Source organism: Panthera onca, chromosome B2, assembly GCF_046562875.1.
Source record: "Panthera onca isolate mPanOnc1 chromosome B2, mPanOnc1 haplotype 2, whole genome shotgun sequence".
Lineage (NCBI taxonomy): Eukaryota > Metazoa > Chordata > Mammalia > Carnivora > Felidae > Panthera > Panthera onca.
Genome location: NC_138343.1, coordinates 71,229,000 through 71,247,277, shown reverse-complemented (window position 1 = coordinate 71,247,277; position 18,278 = coordinate 71,229,000). Strand labels below are relative to the sequence as shown.

Below are 18,278 nucleotides of genomic sequence, written 5' to 3'. Positions count from 1 at the left end.
AGTACTGGACTTTTCTCTTTCTTGGTTAAATCTTGAACTAATACTGGTTGAAAGAGTCAACAATGCCTGAGTGGAATTATATCCGTGGAATCATAAGTTTTTTTTTTGTTTGTTTTTTTTTTTAATAAGGAGGATCTTAGAGATGACTTCCTCCAAGTGTTTTCAAATATGCCCGAAGGGTTCATCAGAGCCCCCTCAAAAAACGCCTCTGTGTATCTGCATGAGTGTGCATGAACACATTAAACATACTGTAACCTACTTGTGGCCCCTCCCCTTCCCACTGCCATGCCCCCTTCAACAGAGAAGCGGCCCATATGCTTCCTGTTTTTGAAATGTTGGGCTTCCATACAAGATGTCTTTTGAGGACATCCTCCTGGGGGGGAGGAGGAAGAAGTAAAGACAACTGATTAATGCCAGTTGCTTTGTTTAACAGGCCAGAAACCAAGCTTTAAAGAAAAGGAATACCTTGTCACTATCCCACAACCAGTAACAGGCAGAGTCATGTCTAGAATTCAGGTCTCTAGGTTTCCAGACCAATATTTCCTTTTTCAGAAGCTGGCTACCTGGCAACGGTACTTCCCATTATATGTCTCTGTGTAAATAATCTAATCCTATGTTGTCCCAATAGGGTAGTCACAACCCACATGTGACTATTGAGTACATGAAGTGTGGCTAGTCTGAATTGAGATGTGTTCTAACGGTAAAATACACACTGTCAAATTCTTAGTAATAAACAATAGTGTGAAATAGTTCATTGATAATTTAAAAATAGATTACATGTTGAAATGATAATACTTTAGATATGTTAAATAAAATATATGATAAATTTCATTTTTTAAAACTTATAACGTGACTACTAGACAATTTAAAAATAAATATGTGGCTTGTGTTATGTTTCTATCAGACAAATCTGATTTAACCTAGGGTCAAATTTCCACACCTATTAAAAGTAGAAAATATCTGCCCTTCTAATTTCTCAGGGTTGTTTTAAAATCCAATGAAGTAATCTTTGTGAAAGTGCTCTGCAAAATGCTACTCAAATATAAGATCATACTTTGAGGCATTTTAATCTTTCTTGGCCACCTATTGTGTTAATGTTTCCCTGGAAGGCAGTAAAAATTTTGTGGACTTTTTTCTTTGCTGTTGTTTATATGTTTTGGGGGGGTGGAGGTGGGGGAGGAGGTAGATAATAGTGTAGGTTACAAATGTTATAATGAACACATTAAATTTTTTTTTTTAACGTTTATTTATTTTTGAGACAGAGAGAGACGCAGCATGAACGGGGGAGGGGCAGAGAGAGAGGGAAACAGAATCGGAAGCAGGCTCCAGGCTCTGAGCCATCAGCCCAGAGCCGGACGCGGGGCTCGAACTCCGGACCGCGAGATCGTGACCTGAGCCGAAGTCGGACGCTTAACCGACTGAGCCACCCAGGTGCCCCTATAATGAACACATTAATTCTGTCTTATTTATATTCTGCGTGTGTGCTGAGCCCATCTACTCATTAGCCTCAGCGTAGAGCCATATAGATTGTAGATGCTTCTTACATGCAGTGAGAATCTCAGTTTGAGTGACAGACCTCAGAACCCTCCTGAGAAAGAACTTTTCCAAAGGGAAGAGTCAAGCATGGCTAACCTGATCAAGAGCTGTCAAAGAAGGTAGTGTCTGACTATAGCACAGTGACCTGTTCAAATCTATACCAGGCCAGCTCCCTACTGTGTTTGTGCCATAATGCAGGAGATATGAAAACACTTCCACTAACTTATATAAAACATCTGGACATAACAAATGTCACAGTTCAGAATGCTATAACAAAAGTACCATAGCATAGCCTGGGTGGGTTAAACAACAGAAATTTATTTCTCACAGTTTGGGAGACTAGAAAGTCCAAGATCAAGTTGTCAGCAGATCTGGTGTCTGGTGAGGACCCAATTCCTGGTTTGCAGACGGCTGACTCATTGTATCCTCACATGTCATTTATAAGAATAAAGGATACTAATCCCATTCATAAGGGCCTCATCCTCATGATGTAATTATCACCCAAAGACCCCCATCTCCTAATATCTCACATTGGGGGTTTGATTTCAACAAACACACTTTGGGGGGGGGCACAAACCTTTAGTCTATAACAGCAAGTAACACCTCACTAGGATCCATCTAGCAGAAAGTAACACACAGGGAAGGGGGCATTTCACTTTCACCTCTAAAGCTTGGTTCTAGAACTCTAGATCAGTCACGATACTGTCAGGAAACCACACTAGATTTGTTTATTTGTATTTATTTATTTTAAATATTTATTTTTTTTGAGAGAGAGAACAGGTGTGTGTGTTCACGGGAAGGTGCAGACAGAGAGAGGGGGACAGAGGATCCGAAACCACACTAGGTTTCTTTTATTTTATTTTATTTTATTTTATTTTATTTTATTTTATTTTATTTATTTTATTTATTTTATTATTTTATTTATTTTATTTTTTAAATTTTAATTTAATTTTTTATTTTTTTAAATTTACATCCATATTAGTTAGCATATAGTGTAACAATGAGTTCAGGAGTAGATTCCTTAGTACCCTTACCCATTTAGCCCATCCCCCTCCCACAACCCCTCTAGTAACCCTCAGTTTGTTCTCCATATTTATGAGTCTTTTCTGTTTTGTCCCTCTCCCTGTTTTTATATTATTTTTGTTTCCCTTTCCTTATGTTCCTCTGTTTTGTCTCTTAATGTCCTCATATGAGTGCAATCATATGATATTTGTCTTTCTCTGACTAATTTCACTTAGCATAATACCTTCCAGTTCCATATATGTAGTTGTAAATGGCAAGATTTCATTCTTCTTGATTGCCAACTAATACTCCATTTTATATATATATACCACATCTTCTTTATCCATTCATCCATCAATGGACATTAGGGCTCTTTCCATACTTGGCTATTGTCGATAGCACTGCTATAAACATTGGGGTCCATGTGTCCCTTCAAAACAGCACACCTGTATCCTATCCTTTGGGCAAATACCTAGTAGTGCAATTGCTGGGTCATAGGGTAGTTCTAATTTTAGTTTTTTGAGGAAATTCCATACTGTTTTCCAGAGTGGCTGCAGCAGCTTGCATTCCCACCAACAATGTAAAAGAGATGCTCTTTCTCTGCATCCTCGCCAACATCTGTTGTTGCCTGAGTTGTTAATGTTAGCCATTGTGACAGGTGTCAGGTGGTATCTCATTGTGGTTTTGATTTATATTTCCCTGATGATGAGTGAAGTTGAGCATTGTTTCATGTGTCAGTTGGCCATCTGGATGTCTTCTTTGGAGAAATGTCTATTCATGTCTTTTGCCCATTTCTTTCCTGGATTATTTGTTTTCTGGGTGTTGAGTTGGATAAGTTCTTTATAGATTTTGGATACTAACATTTTATCTGATATGTCATTTGCAAATATCTTCTCCCATTCCATCAGTTGCCATTTAGTTTTGGTGATTGTTTCCTTCACAGTTCAGAAGCTTTTATTTTGATGAGGTCCCTATAGTTCATTTTCACTTTGTTTCCCTTGTTTCTGGAGACGTGTTGAGTAAGAAGTTGCTGCAGCCAAGATCAAAGAGGTTTTTGCCTGCTTTCTCCTCAAGGATTTTGATGGCTTTCTGTCTTACATTGAGGCCTTTCATCCATTTTGAGTTTTTGTGTATGGTGTAAGAAAGTGGTCCAGGTTCATTCTTCTGTATGTTGCTGTCCAGTTTTCCCAGTACCACTTGCTGAAGAAACTGTCTTTATCCCATTGGATATTCTTTCCTGTTTTGTCAAAGATTAGTTGGCCATATGTTTCTGGGTTCTCTATTCTGTTCCATTGATCTGAGTGTCTGTTCTTGTGCCCGTACCATGTCGTCTTGATGATTACAGCTTTGTAGTTCAGCTTGAAGTCTGGGATTGTGATACCTCCTGCTTTGGTTTTCTTTTTCAAGATTGGTTTGGCTCTTTGGGGTCTTTTCTAGTTCCATACAAATTTTATGAGTATTTGTTATAGCTCTGTGAAGAATGCTGGTGTTATTTTGATAGGGATTGCATTAAATATGTAGATTGCTTTGGGTAGTATCGACATTTTAACAATATTTGTTCCTCCTATCTAGGAACATGGAATCTTTTTTGATTTTTTTGTGTCTTCTTCAATTTCTTTCATAAGCTTTCTATAGTTTTCAGTGTATAGATTTTTCACCTCTTTGGTTAGATTTATTCCTAGGTATTTTATGGTTTTTGCTGCAACTGTAAATGAGATCGATTCCTTGATTTCTCTTTCTTTTGCTTCATTGTTGGTGTATAGAAATGCAACTGATTTCTGTGTGTTGATTTTATATCCTGCAATTTTGCTGAATTCATGAATCAATTCTAGCAGTTTTTTTGTGGAATCTTTTGGGTTTCCCATATAGAGTATCATGTCATCTGCAAAGAGTAAAAGTTTGACCTCCTCCTGGCCTATTTGGATGCCTTTTATTTCTATGTGTTGTCTGATTGCAGAGGCTAAGACTTCCAATACTATGTTGAATAACAGTGGCAAGAATGGACATCCCTGTCTTGTTCCTGACCTTAGGGGGAAAGTTGTCAGTTTTTCCCCATTGAGGATGATATTAGTGTTGGGTAGCTCATGTATGGCTTTTATGATCTCAAGGTATGTTCCTTCTATCCCTACTTTCTTGAGGGTTTTTATCAAGAAAGGATGCTGTATTCTGTCAAATGCTTTCTCTGCATCTATTGAGAGGATCATATGGTTCTTGTCCTTTCTTTTATTGATGTGATGAATCATTTTGTGTTGTGGATATTGAACCAGCCCTTCATCCCAGGTATAAATCCGACTTGGTCGTGGCGAATAATTTTTTTAATGTATTGTTGGATCCAGTTGGCTAATATTTTGTTGAGGAATTTTGCATCCATGTTCATCAAGGAAATTGGTCTATAGTTCTCCTTTTTCGTGGGGTCTCTGTCTGGTTTTGGAATCAAGGTAATGCTGGCTTCATAGAAAGAGTTTAGAAGTTTTCCTTCCATTTTTATTTTTTGGAAAAGCCTCAAAAGAATAGCTGTTAACTCTTCCTTAAATGTTTGGTAGAATTCCCCTGGAAAACCATCTGGCCCTGGACTCTTGTTTTTGGCAGAGTTTTGATTACTTATTTGATTTTCTTACTGGTTATGGGTCTGTTCAAATTTTCTATTTCTTCCTGTTTCAGTTTTGGTAGTGTATATATTTCTAGGAATTTGTCCATTTCTTCCAGATTGCCCATTTTATTGGCAGATAATTGCTTATAATATTCTCTTATTATTGTTTTTATTTCTGCTGTGTTGGTTGTGATCTCTCCTCTTTCATTCTTGATTTTATTTATTTGAGTCCTTTCCTTTTTCTTCTTGATCAAACTTGCTAGTGGTTTATCAATTTTGTTAATTCTTTCAAAGAACCAGCTTCTGGTTTCATTGATCTGTTCTACTGTTTTGTTTGTTTTTCTGTTTGTTTTGATAGCATTAATTTCTGCTCTAATCTTTATTATTTCCTGCCTTCTGCTGGTTTTGGGTTTTATTTGCTGTTCTTTTTCCAGTTCCTTAAGGCGTAAGGTTAGGTTGTGTATCTGAGATCTTTCTTCCTTCTTTAGGAAAGCCTGGATTGCTATATAATTTCTTCTTATGACTGCCTTTGCTGTGTCCCAGAGGTGTTGGGTTGTGGTGTTATCATTTTCATTGGCTTCCATATACTTTTTAGTTTCCTCTTTGACTTCTTGGTTGGCCCATTCATTCTTTAGTAGGATGTTCTTCAGTCTCCAAGTATCTGTTACCTTTCCAAATTTTTTCCTGTGGTTGATTTCGAGTTTCATAGTGTTGTGGTCTGAAAATATGCACGGTATGATCTTGATCTTTTTGTACTTACTTAGGGCTGATTTGTGTCCCAGTATATGGTCTATTCTGGAGAATGTTCCATGTGCACTGGAGAAGAATGTGTATTGGTCTGCTTTAGGATGAAATATTCTGATATATCTGTTAAGTCCGTCTGGTCCAGTGTGTCATTCAAAGCCATTGCTTCCTTGTTGATTTTTTGATTAGATGATCTGTCCATTGTTGTGAGTGGGGTGTTCAAGTCTCGTACTATTATGGTATTACTGTGAATGAGTTTCTTTATGTTTGCAATTAATTCATTTATATATTTGGGTGCTCTCACATTTGGTGCATAAATGTTTATAATTGTTAGGTCTTCTTGGTGGATAGACCCCTTGATTATGGTATAATGCCCTTCTGCATCTCTTGATACAGTCTTTATTTTAAAGTCTAGATTGTCTGATATAAGTATGGCTACTTTGGCTTTCTTTTGTCATGATAGTTGGTTCTCCATCCCCTTATTTTCAATCTGAAGGTGTCTTTAGGTCTAAAGTGGGTCTCTTGTAAACAGCATATAGATGGGTCTTGTTTTCTTATCCATTCTGTTACCCTATGTCTTTTGATTGGAGCATTGAGTCCATTGACATTTAGACTGAGTACTGAAAGATATGAATTTATTGCCATTATGATGCTTGTAGAGTTGGAGTTTCTGGTGGTGTTCTCCGGTGCTTTCTAATCTTTGTTGGTTTTGGTATGTATGTATGGATGGATGGATGTATTTATATTTTCATCTTTTCTCCCCTCAATAAGTCCCCCTTAAAATTTCTTGCAGGGCTGGTTTAGTGGTCACAAACTCCTTTAATTGTTGTTTGTCTGGGAAACTTTTTATCTCTCCTTCTATTTTGAATGACAGACTGGCTAGATAAAGAATTCTTGCCTGCATATTTTTCTGATTCAGCACACTGAATATATCCTGCCACTCCTTTCTGGCCTGCCAAGTTTCTGTGGATAGGTCTGCTGCAAACCTGATCTGTCTTCCCTGGTAGGTTAGGGACTTTTTTCCCTTGCTGCTTTGATGATTCTCTCCTTGCCTGAGTATTTTGTGAATTTGACTATGATATGCCTTGTTGATGGTTGGTTTTTGTTGAATCTAATGGGGGTCCTCTGTGCTTCCTGGATTTTGATATCTGTGTCTTTCCCCAGGTTAGGAAAGTTTTCTGCTATGATTTGCTCACATAACCCTTCTACCCCTATTTCTCTCTCTTCCTCTTCTGAGACCTCTATGATTCTGATGTTGTTCCTTTTCAATGAGTCACTGATTTCTCTAATTCTTAAATCGTGCTCTTTTGCCTTAATCTCCCTCTTTTTTTCTGCTTCATTATTCTCCATAAGTTTGTCCTCTATATTCCTGATTCTCTGTTCTGTCTCATCCATTTTTGCTGCTGCTGTATCCATCTGTGATGGCAGCCCAGTTAGAGCAATTTTTATTTCATCCTGACTAGTTTTTACTTCTTTTATCTTCGCAGAAATGGATTCTAATCTATTTTCGACTCCAGCTAGTATTCTTATCGTGATTCTAAATTCTGGTTTAGACATCTTGCTTGTATCTGTGTTGGTTAAATCCCTGGCTGTCGTTTCTTTGTGCCCTTTATTTTGGGGTTAGTTCCTTCATTTTGTCATTTTGAAGGGAGAAAAGGAATTAATGAGGTGGAAAAATTAAAATTAAAAAAAACTTAAAAATATTAAAATTAAAAATTAACACACACACACACACACACACACAAATCTAATAAATGATGCTAGATCCTAGGTGTGTCTTGGTCTGGGTATTGAAAGTGGTTTATAGATTGGAGAAAAAAAGGGGGGAAAAAAGGAAATTGTTTGAGAATTTGAAAAAATGAATACACTGAAGTAGACTAAAATGAAATGATGGAAGTAAAACGGAATTTGAAAAAAAATTTACACAAAAATAAAGAATATAGTAGAAAAAAATTAAAGAAAAATAATTTTAATAAAAATTAAAAATAAAAATGAATTTTTTCTCTTTCTGTCTTCAAGAAAAAGAAATGAAAAAGAGAAAAAAGAAAAAAAATGAAATTGTTTGAAAATTTGAAAATGTGAATACACTGAAGTTGACCAAAATAAAATGATGGAAGTAAAATAGAATTTGAAAAAATTTACACAAAAATAAAAAATGTAGTAAAAAAATTAAACAAAAATATTTTTAATAAAAATTTAAAATAAAAATGAATTTTTTTTCTCTTTCTGTATTCAAGGAAAAGAAGTGAAAAAGAGAAAAAAAAAGAAAGAAAATTGAATAGATGGACCTGCTAACAGAATGAAATAGGACTGAAAGTACTTCATTTTCCCCTAGAAGTCAGTCTATGTAGTTCTTTATAGTCCATAAATTAAGCAGGTGGTGAGACTTGTGTTCTTGAAGAGTGAGATCAGCCCAGTTGGGTGGGGCTTAGTGTAACAGCTCCATTCTCCACTAGATGGCACTGCTAGCCTACTGGGGTGGATTGTTGTGGCACTTGTAGGTGCGTGTGCGCATGTGAGGGAGTGGTGTCACCCACTTACCCAGTGTCTAGTATCAGAACTGTGTTCTCCTTGATCAGCAATCACAGACTGGTCCTCTGTCTTCAGCTTTTGTCCTCTGCCCACTTTTTCACTGTCTGTGACCAAGCCCCAGGCAGTACCTCTCTCCCGAGTTTTGTCTCAGATGCAGGTGTTTCCCCCGGCCCCTTCTGAAGGACTGCAGCTTTGACCCGTTCTGCCCCTCTGTGGGAGGGTCTCACCTGGGCTGCACCCAGGAACGCTTGCTGGACCCTGCTGCTGCCAGTGCCCTGAGACTACAGCCAGGTGCCGGCCTGCCCCAGAAAAAGTTTGCCAGATAGTGTAGCAGCAGCTTTTCAGGGATTATGGAAAATTAAAACACACATCTGGCACCAGGCTTCACCCTTAACGACCTTATTCCAGTACCAGCAAATGTGGCAGTTCTCTGGGGTCGGCTGGGACCAGGTGGCCTCAACAGTCTCTACCAAATGCCCTTCCAGCAGTGGAACTGCTTTTCCCTGTGTGGCCCGAGAACCTCCCGGACCCCACTCTGCTCCTGGGGATTCTCCCTTCCAACCAGAGCACCACCAGGTATCGAGCTGCAGAGTTGCAGACTCTGTGCTCTCCTTGTTTACAGTCTTAATAGAATTTAAACCCTTTCTCCTTTCTTTCTCCCTTTTTAGTTTAGTCCCTGTCTGTTTCCAATTTTCCACTTTCTCTCCAGCTGCTTTTCAGGAGGGGGGCTTTTCCCATATTCTCCCCCCAGTCTCCGTCCTCTCTCCACAAAAGCACCTCCCTTCCCGCTGTGGCTTCTTGCTCCCCACGTTCACCTTTCTACGCCGCGTACCTGCTGAATTCTGTGGTTCAGGTTGTGCAGATTGTTGTGTTAATCCTCCAATCAGTTTTCTAGGTGTGCAGGATGGTTGTGTTGGTCTGGCTGTATTTCATGGACGCGAGACACACAAAAAACTTCCATTTTTTCTGCCATTTTGGCTTCCCCCTCTTGTTTATTTTAAATGTTTCTTTAGTTTTGGGAGAGAGAGAGAGAGAGAGAGAGAGCAGGAATGCATGCACTAGCAGAGAAGGTGCAGAGAGAAGGGGACAGAGCATCCAAAGCAGGCTCTGCGCTTACAGCAGTGAGCCTGATGCAGGGCTCACAGAAAATTGGTATAAAGGTGTTGAAAGGCTAAAAGATCACAAAGAGAACACTGAGGTAAACCAGATATTTGTAACTGAAGAAAGGAGTTAACCTGTGTAGTTAAGGGAAGAAAATAATTGGGGTTGGGGGTCACTGGAGTGTACGAACTCAGAGAAAAGGCCCTACAGGGCTGGTATCTACACTCCTAGGGGAAGTTCTAAACATGTAGATCCAGAAGCAGCAAAAGACATGTTACAGTAGAGCCAATTGCTGGTGCTGTAATAACACTGATAGAAGCATGGACATCAAGAAGGAGATTCTTTCTCACCAACTCCCACCTTCCAACCTTTCCCTAATGCTTCCTATTGTCAGAACCTAGCAATGAGCTAACTAGCAAGGGTTCTGGGTAATGTAGCTTGTTGAGTCCTAGTCCCAGCACTATATAATAGAATCTAGAAAGGCAGGGTAGGATCTGAGAAACGGTAGGCATACTTCTGGCATTATTCCAGTTCACCTTTGTAGCGACATAGTCGTGGTGAATCAGTGACGGCCACCAGTGGGTTCTGGAAAGAAATGGGATAGACTGTTGCATGATATAGCAGTGGCCCTGCTGTTTTTCCTAGCAAGGACCACCAGTGAAGGTAGATGTGTTTTTAAGTATGAGACCCTCCCCGGGAAGTCCCAGAAATTATCATGGGAAAGTCTTTTGACGGTGGAAGTACTATAAATCAGAAGGGGTCAAAAGACAACAATATTTGGTTGATAGTATCTATATTTACATCCTGGAGAGCTTAAAATTGCATATATGTTTCTTAGATGAATTTTAAATTAAGTATGCGCCAGACTGGTCCACGAACCTATACTAATTTTCCTTTGGAGAAACAGCTCTCTCAGCTCTTCTGGGAGAACACGAAAATTCAGGAGACTTGATGACACCTTTTCTACCTTCTCCACTCCAAGCAACCACTTGGCCACAGTAATTAGTACATGTTCAGGTATAAGCAATCAGAATAAATATTACCAGGATTTCAATTGGACCAATGAGAAAAGAGGTGTTCTTTTCCCCATGGGGTTGCTAGGTGACTAGAGTAGAGTGTAAGTTTGGAGCTTTGGTGTTAATACCTGGCTTTCTCTAAAGCCTGTCTGATATAAAAATTTTCCTATGTAAGTACATGAAAAACATAAAGAGAAAACATAAAAAAGGTTTTAAATAAAATTTTAATGATATTCAGCATATGGATCTAACTATATCTAGAGATAGGTCTACTTCTAAATTTTTCTATTATATAAGTCCATGTATTTTTTTTTAACTAAGTCATTTAAAAAGTTGAGGTAATGCTCACATACAGTGAAAAACATCTATCTTAAATTTACATTTTGATGAGTTTTGATAGAGGAAGCATTCTTTTACCTCCACCTCTGTCAAGATATAGCATATTTACAACACTAAATTTCATTCCCTTCCAGTCAATCCCTACCCTATCCCCATAGTTGATTGTTCTGATTTTCACCAGTATATAAATTAACTGTTTTTGAATTCACTATTAGTGGAAATATACAGAATATATTCTTTTGTGGTTGACTTCTTTTGCTCAACATACCTTTGAAATTCATCATGTTCATCGGTAGTTAATTCTATTGATGACCAGCATTACATTATAAGGATATACATTTTAAAAATTCATGCTGATGTTGATGGATATTTGGGTTGTTTCCTGTTTTATTTAATATGAATAAAGCTGCTATAAACACTGTTGATTAAATATTTTTTGGATATATGCTTTTGTTTTTCCCAGGTAAATACCTTGGAGTAAAATTAGGACATGTTAGAGATACATGTTTAACTACATAAGAAATACCATCTGCATTTTTACCTGGATGTCCCATGGATACCTCAAACATAGCTCCCAAAATACTTATTACTGTCCTTTACCTCAGACTTGAATTCTGTACTCACTGTCTTGGTGAAGGGAGCCAGGTGTCTTAGCCAGGAATCAGCATATTTGTCAATTAAAATTAAAAATTACCTAGCACACTAATTAAGTTATAATAACTTAATAATTACTTAATATTAATTAATAATTATCTAGCATATTTATTGTAAATTTAAAATATAGTCACCAATTTTAACAGAATTTCCTATGTATTATTTTTAGTAAAGGACAGGCAATTGTCCACTAAGAAAATTGTATTGACATTCTCCCTTTCAAATCTAACAATGTGAATAAGAATAGAATTATGGCTTCCTTCAATGCTATTTCTACTGCTTTGGAGGTAGCATTTAATCTATAGGTCAATTTACTTAAAGATATAATTGTGGAGTAATGAAATCTGAAAACATGTATTAAAAACTAGCTTAAACCAACTTTTGATTTAGATCTTTTCATGCAAAACAAAAGCAAAAAACCCCACATTCAAATAAATTCCATGACATTGAGAAACTATTAATGATTTACTTGCCAATTATGAAAGAAGAAAAATACTAGTAAATATCTCAGTGGTTTTTTTTTTCTCCACTAACAAAATTAACTTGTAAATTTCATCTAGCAATCAAAAAAGACTTATCATTTAATTTTTTTTCAACGTTTTTTATTTATTTTTGGGACAGAGAGAGACAGAGCATGAACGGGGGAGGGGCAGAGAGAGAGGGAGACACAGAATCGGAAACAGGCTCCAGGCTCCGAGCCATCAGCCCAGAGCCCGACGCGGGGCTCGAACTCACGGACCGCGAGATCGTGACCTGGCTGAAGTCGTATGCTTAACCGACTGCGCCACCCAGGCGCCCCAAAGATTTATCATTTAAACAATAATCAAATGGTGCCAGCTTTCTGTACTGCAAAGGCAAATAATAGCAATCAATTAGACTCAATTTGTTTTTATAAGATCAAATCACTGTCCCTAACTTGTTTTCCTAAGCCATTCAATTTCTTTTAAACACCTAGCATGTTTAAAAGTTAGTATTATATACTGACAACCTACTATTTACCTGTAATTTCTCCTTTTTCTTTTTTATTGAAAAAAAATTTTTAATCATTATTTATTTTTGAAAGAGAGAGAGAGGGAGACAGAGTGTGAGGCGGGTAGGGGCAGAGGAAGAGGGAGACAATTTGAAGCAGGCTCCAGGCTCTGAGCTGTCAGCACAGAGCCTGATGCAGGGCTTGAACTCACAAGCTGTGAGATCATAACCTGAGCCGAAGTCGGACTCTTAACTGACTGAGCCACCCAGGCACCCCTTACCTGTAATTAATGTTTAAATTTTTCTAGCAATATGCACACCAGAAGTTAAATTTAAAAGTTTTAAATTTTGTATTATCATCTATCTAGGTAAAATGTATAAAAATTGTGCCAATACTTTTTTTTTCTAAAGAAGTATTAAATGAACAACTGAACTTTAGCTAAGGATAATTATACTGGTGTGCTTTCCAAGATATGATTATTTATAGTATGCCCCTTTTAAAATGTAGTCATTGTAATTTCTGGATTGTCTAGAATTGGAAAGTCTACCTATTAATTTTATGAAACTTCTGACATAGAGTTCAAATTTCTTAGTTTCTCCATACAGAAAATGATTAATTTTATTGGTAAGCACATCTAGGAAGATTTTAATTAATATTATCTGTATTGTCACATAGCGTTAAGAAAGGCAACTGAGGTCTTGTAGAAAATGAACAGTTAGCAATATAATTAATCTGGAGATACTGTAATATCAATGTAAGCCCAAAATATTAAAAATAAAACCTCAAAGTCCCTAATGATCATTAGTATAATTCCTTTCATAAACATAATCTTTAAAAACAATAAGAAGTCTGATTCCTGTTAAATATAATTTCAAGTGGCGTAATATAAAAATGTACTTTTGTTGGCTTTTGTTTTTTCTGAAAAGCAGAATTCTATGTAGTATATAATAGAATGAGATATCAAATAGTATTATCTTAGAAAATCTAATCCTATCAAAATGATTATGTCAAAACCAGGTAACATCATATAAAAATTTCAGAAATTATCTCAAACTTTTGGATAACTTTTTAAAAAATTAGTTTAATAAGCTGGTTTTACTTATGGAGATTTAGAAATCCTTTGGGTCTTTATTCAAGGTCAAATAAATTGATAGTCACTGTTAACTCCAAACATGATAGAGTGAATAAAACTGCACATTGTAAATACTTTGAAAATGTGTTATATACAATTAGACAATTTTTTGGAGACTTCCAACCTTTCAAATGCTTCCTTGCTTTCTAGCAATTCTATTAACCTGTGGGTGAAACACATTAAAGGCGTTAAATTTGAAGCCTGGAATTTAGCTGACCTAGGCTTGATTCTCGCCCCTACCACTTACTACTTTAGTTATCTCCTGGAAGATTCTTTCATCTGTCTGAATCTGTTTCCTCAGGTATAAGAATGAATAACAATACCTGTCTCAAATCAGGAATGAAGATACAATGAGATTATATTGCCTGGGTATTGCCCGTGCAAAATAAATGTCAGTTTCATTCTCAGCTGTCCTTGAGTGCTAACAACCTTCATTTGACTCTTTGGGGAGAGACGTTTTGTTTTTTTCACCTAAATGCACGAGGCATGTTTCTTGACCCTCAGCTATTTCCTTTAAAAGTACTCCACCAAAGCGTTGCACTGCATAATATTAACTCTAACGGAGTCAGTAATAACTAGTGAGCTATTGTAACGAAGAGTATTAGCAAATTTAAACTGATGAGAAGTTACTTAAGTGCACTTTAGGTATTACTCATCTTTATTTTTTCACTGACAGACAATTGCTATCTTCTGCTTTCCATACAGAAAATTGCACTTAATTACAGTAATGTTTAGGTGGGTTAGTCTGTAACTTGAAGTAAAATATATTGACGGGATAAAATGAAAGCTTTGAAATAGTGCAAAATTGGGAAAACGAGGTCAAGCAAGAAACAGAATTACTGTAATTCATGGTGAGAAGATTGATTAGCACGCATTTGCCTTCAGCCTTCAAGATTTAGATTCTCTACAGAATGGAGGTAAAGCCCAGTTTTCAAGGAATTACCAATGGCGAATAAAATAGCGTTCGGTGTTAGGCCATCTTGGTAATCACAAGGTTCAGAAAGGCTTAATTAAAATAACCTTCACTGAAGAGAGGATTTTTTTTTTTTTTTTTTTTACTTTCCCTACCTCCTGCAATTAATGCAGTTTAATGCACTGTCAATTGTTTAAAGGGGAAAATACGCCATACTGCAGTTCTCAACAGGTTACTGACAAGCGCCACAGACATTTACTAAAACAAACAAAGAAACAAACAAAAAACCTGTGCAAACGTCTCAAAATCATTCCACCTCTAACCCGTTCCAAAACCTAAAAAAATCACTTTCAAGCCAAACTCAGGGCGTGTTAATGATTTACCTCGAGGCAGGAGCATTAGTACACTAACTACACCTACTCCTAAAAATACGCAATCTCAGGGCTAAGACAGAGAAGGAACTGGCTGTTTGCTTATAATTTAAAATCAAATGCGTTCCCAAAGGAATTCGAAAAAATTTTCAATGTTTTCAATCACGCATTTGCTGATTTCTACAATTCATTACACCACCGACCTTTCTCCTCCACCCACACCCTGCCCTCAAGACCCAAAATCCCTGCAATCTCGCTTCGCCCAGCTGCCTAAAAGGCCCGGCGCTTGGCCGGGTTTGGGTGCAAACCATTTCCGTACACTCGTTCCGCGCTACAGCTAAAGCGGTCAACCAATGGCTGCCTTCTCCTGTATTCATCGTCCCGCCTTCCGATTCCACTGAAGCCAATAGAAAAGGCCACCTGGTGTCGGAGGCCAATGGGAGATTGGGGGGCGGGCGTCATTGGCTGCAGCCGCGTCGCAGTGCAGTATGGGCCTCCGTCTCCGTTACCCTGGTGCCCAAGTCGCCGGGCCCGGCGCTGCCAGGAAGCTGCTGTCCCCGCCCCTATTTTGGTCCTGCGTTCAAACTTCCCGCACCCCGTCAGTCCCGGCGCCCGCCCCCCAATCTTTGCAGCAGCAAGGTACCCACTCTTCGACAGCTAGACTCTGAATCTCCGGCCGGGAGTTTGCTCCGCGGAGAGAAGGCAAGGAGGCGGGACGCCGCGTCGGATCTGAGGAGGGCCGGGGCGGGTTGGGGGTGGGCTTTGGCGTGGGCGTGGAGATTGGGGAGTTGGGGGTGCGAAGTGAGGCTGTGACTGGAGCGTGGAGGGCTGGCCTTTCGTGGAGGCCTGCGAGTTAAAGCGGGGAGGATGAAAGGATTAGGGATGGGGAGGGTTTAGGGACGCGGGGAGAGCAGAGTCCTAGGAAAAGATGTGAAGAGCCCGTCAGCTGGGAAAGGACCAAGAGGATGGGAGGTTTACCTACACGTGGGGGGGATTAGGAAGTTAGGAGGAGACGGAGTTGGGGAAGGGTTGGTTATTTGTTGGAATCAGGAAGGGAGCTTATTGCAAGAGGATCTAGAGAAGGGGTTAGGAGTTATTAGAAAACCTTAGAAGCCTGTGGCGACTGAAGGTGGGAAAGGAGGGACAGAGCCGAGAAGGGAAAGGAGGCTTTGAGGCTTTCGGTATCTCTGGGATAAAAAAATGGAGATTAAGACTATGGTTGGAGTAGAAAGGCCCATTCATTTGTCCAGGGTTTAAAATTGTTAACATGTCTTTCCGGATGAGAGGAGGAAAGATGCTTGGCAAAAAATGCGCCTACTTGGCACAGAGGAGTCACTACTCAAGCAGTTTTTAACAGTGGTGAAGATCATGGGTCCTGAGTTTAAACACCTCTCATACACTTGTGACCTTGGACAAATTACTGACATCAATTAGTAACGAATTATTGGCTAGTAACAAATTACTAGGGGCATATATATTTTTTTCTATTTGGGAATGGGAGTAGTAGATATTATGAGGATTATTGAGATGTTCATTTACCTATACTTAGGTAAGTGAAAACAGTGGATGGTTCTGTTAAAGTGGGTTTCTTATTGGAATTTGATTTGTGTGAGCAATTCGATGGGCTGAATTTATTGGAGATTTTCTTAATCTTTTCCTTCGTTGACCCTGCTCTGAGAGTCTGAAGAAAGTTTTGGCCCCTCTCCCTAGGAAAATATACTTGGACACATACTTGTTATGCCCGTCCTTTACCTGCAGGTTAAGAACTTCGGTTGATATATCTTTGGGATCAAAAGTCATCCTTCAAATAGTTGTTGTTGTTGTTATTATTATTATTATTATTATTATTTTGGCGGGAGGGGACTACATGCAGTTTGGGAAAAAGGGTACAGTTCTGGAGAGTGTTTACTTTCTTTAGTATGTTGTTATTTTAATCCATATTTTTTTCCAGTTACAGTTCCATACTTGTATATTACTATTCTGTTTCACTTTGGGCTTTTGTTGCATGTTGACTTACATGTTTATCCAAACTCACAATAGGAAATAAGTTTGTTTTGAGATTCTGAATTGACAAAGCATCATTTCAAATATCAGAAAGTAATTGGTGACTTTGGAAAAGAGATTTTTCTTCTTTTGTCAGAGTCACATCTTTCCTTTCTTCCTTCCTTCCTTCCTTCCTTCCTTCCTTTCTTTCTTTCTTTCATTCAAGTTTATTTGTTTTGAGAGAGGCAGAGACAGTACAAGTGGGGGAGGGGCAGAGAGAGGAGAGAGAGAGAGAGGGAGAGAATCCCAAGCAGACTCCTCACTGTCAGTGCAGAGCCCAGCCTGATGCAGGGCTGAATCTCACCGACTGAGAGATCATGACCTGAACTGAAATCAAGAGTTGAACAGTTAACCAACTGAGCCACGCAGGCGCTCCAGAGTCACATCTTTTCTGTTAAGCAGTCATGGAACAGTGTAAGACACAGAAGTCCATTAGAAGATGCTATTCTCTTGGGGCACCTGGGTGGCTCAGTTGATTAAGCATCCCACTAATCCCAGGGTCTTGAGATCTGGCCTCTGTCCGTCTCTTCGCTGAGCGTGGAGTCTGCTTGGGTTTCTCTGTCTCCCTCTGCCCCTCCCTGGCGCGCATGCGCACACACATGCTTTTTTTCTCTCTCTCTCTCTCAAAAAAAAAAAAAAAAGAAGTTGCTCTTCTGGCACCTGGTTATTCTCCTGCGTGTTATTACCCATTTTCTTTGTGGGATGCTCCTCCTCTGCTCATCATTTAATTATCGTGTTTCCTCATAAGTTAGTCTGCTTTCTCTTCACTCTGTGTTCTTTTCTTGGCTGAGTTCATCCTCAGGATTCTGGTAGTCTTGGCTTCCACCATCTATATTTTATTAATGTACTCTCAATTTTTATCTCTATCCTGGAACTCTTGAATTAGCTCTAAATTTGTATAGTTAATTTTTGATATTTCCAAATAGATTTCCCACAGGCATTCTAAAGTCAGTCTGCCTGATATTAAACCATCACCTTTCCCCACCAAACTTGTCCTATTGAATGCTACCATATTTACCCAATTTTTTAAGCCCAAAACTTTGGAATTCATTTAGGTTCTTCTCTGTTCTTATAGTCCACATACAATCTGTCACCTAGTGCAGTTTGTTTCACTTGATAAAACATTTCTTAATTCTGTACTCTACATCTCTACTTACCCACATGAGTTCAAACCACTATCATTTGTCTCCTGATTTCAAGAACAGCTGGTCTTCTGCCTTCAGTCTTATTGGCCTCCAATTCGTGGGTTGGAGATGGATCTTTGTAAATGTCAGATCTGGTTATTTTATTTTATTTTATTTTATTTTTTTGACTAAAAGAGATTCATTTTATTTA

At 38.5% G+C, this 18,278-nt stretch overlaps 1 protein-coding gene across 4 annotated transcripts in view; it reads left to right on the top strand.

Moving 5' to 3' along the window:
- Nucleotides 1-18,278, top strand: part of LCA5 (lebercilin LCA5) — a 95,235-nt gene that overhangs the window by 1,242 nt on the left and 75,715 nt on the right. For 2 of the 4 annotated variants that reach the window (XM_078447107.2, XM_078447103.2), the window contains exon 1: nt 15,375-15,602. The exons of 1 other annotated variant lie outside the window; for it this stretch is intronic. The gene's annotated coding sequence lies outside the window, so the exon portion shown is untranslated. Of the gene's footprint in view, nt 1-15,374; nt 15,603-18,278 lie in introns of those variants that run through there. One more of the 4 variants, XM_078447106.2, reaches the window with a different exon arrangement.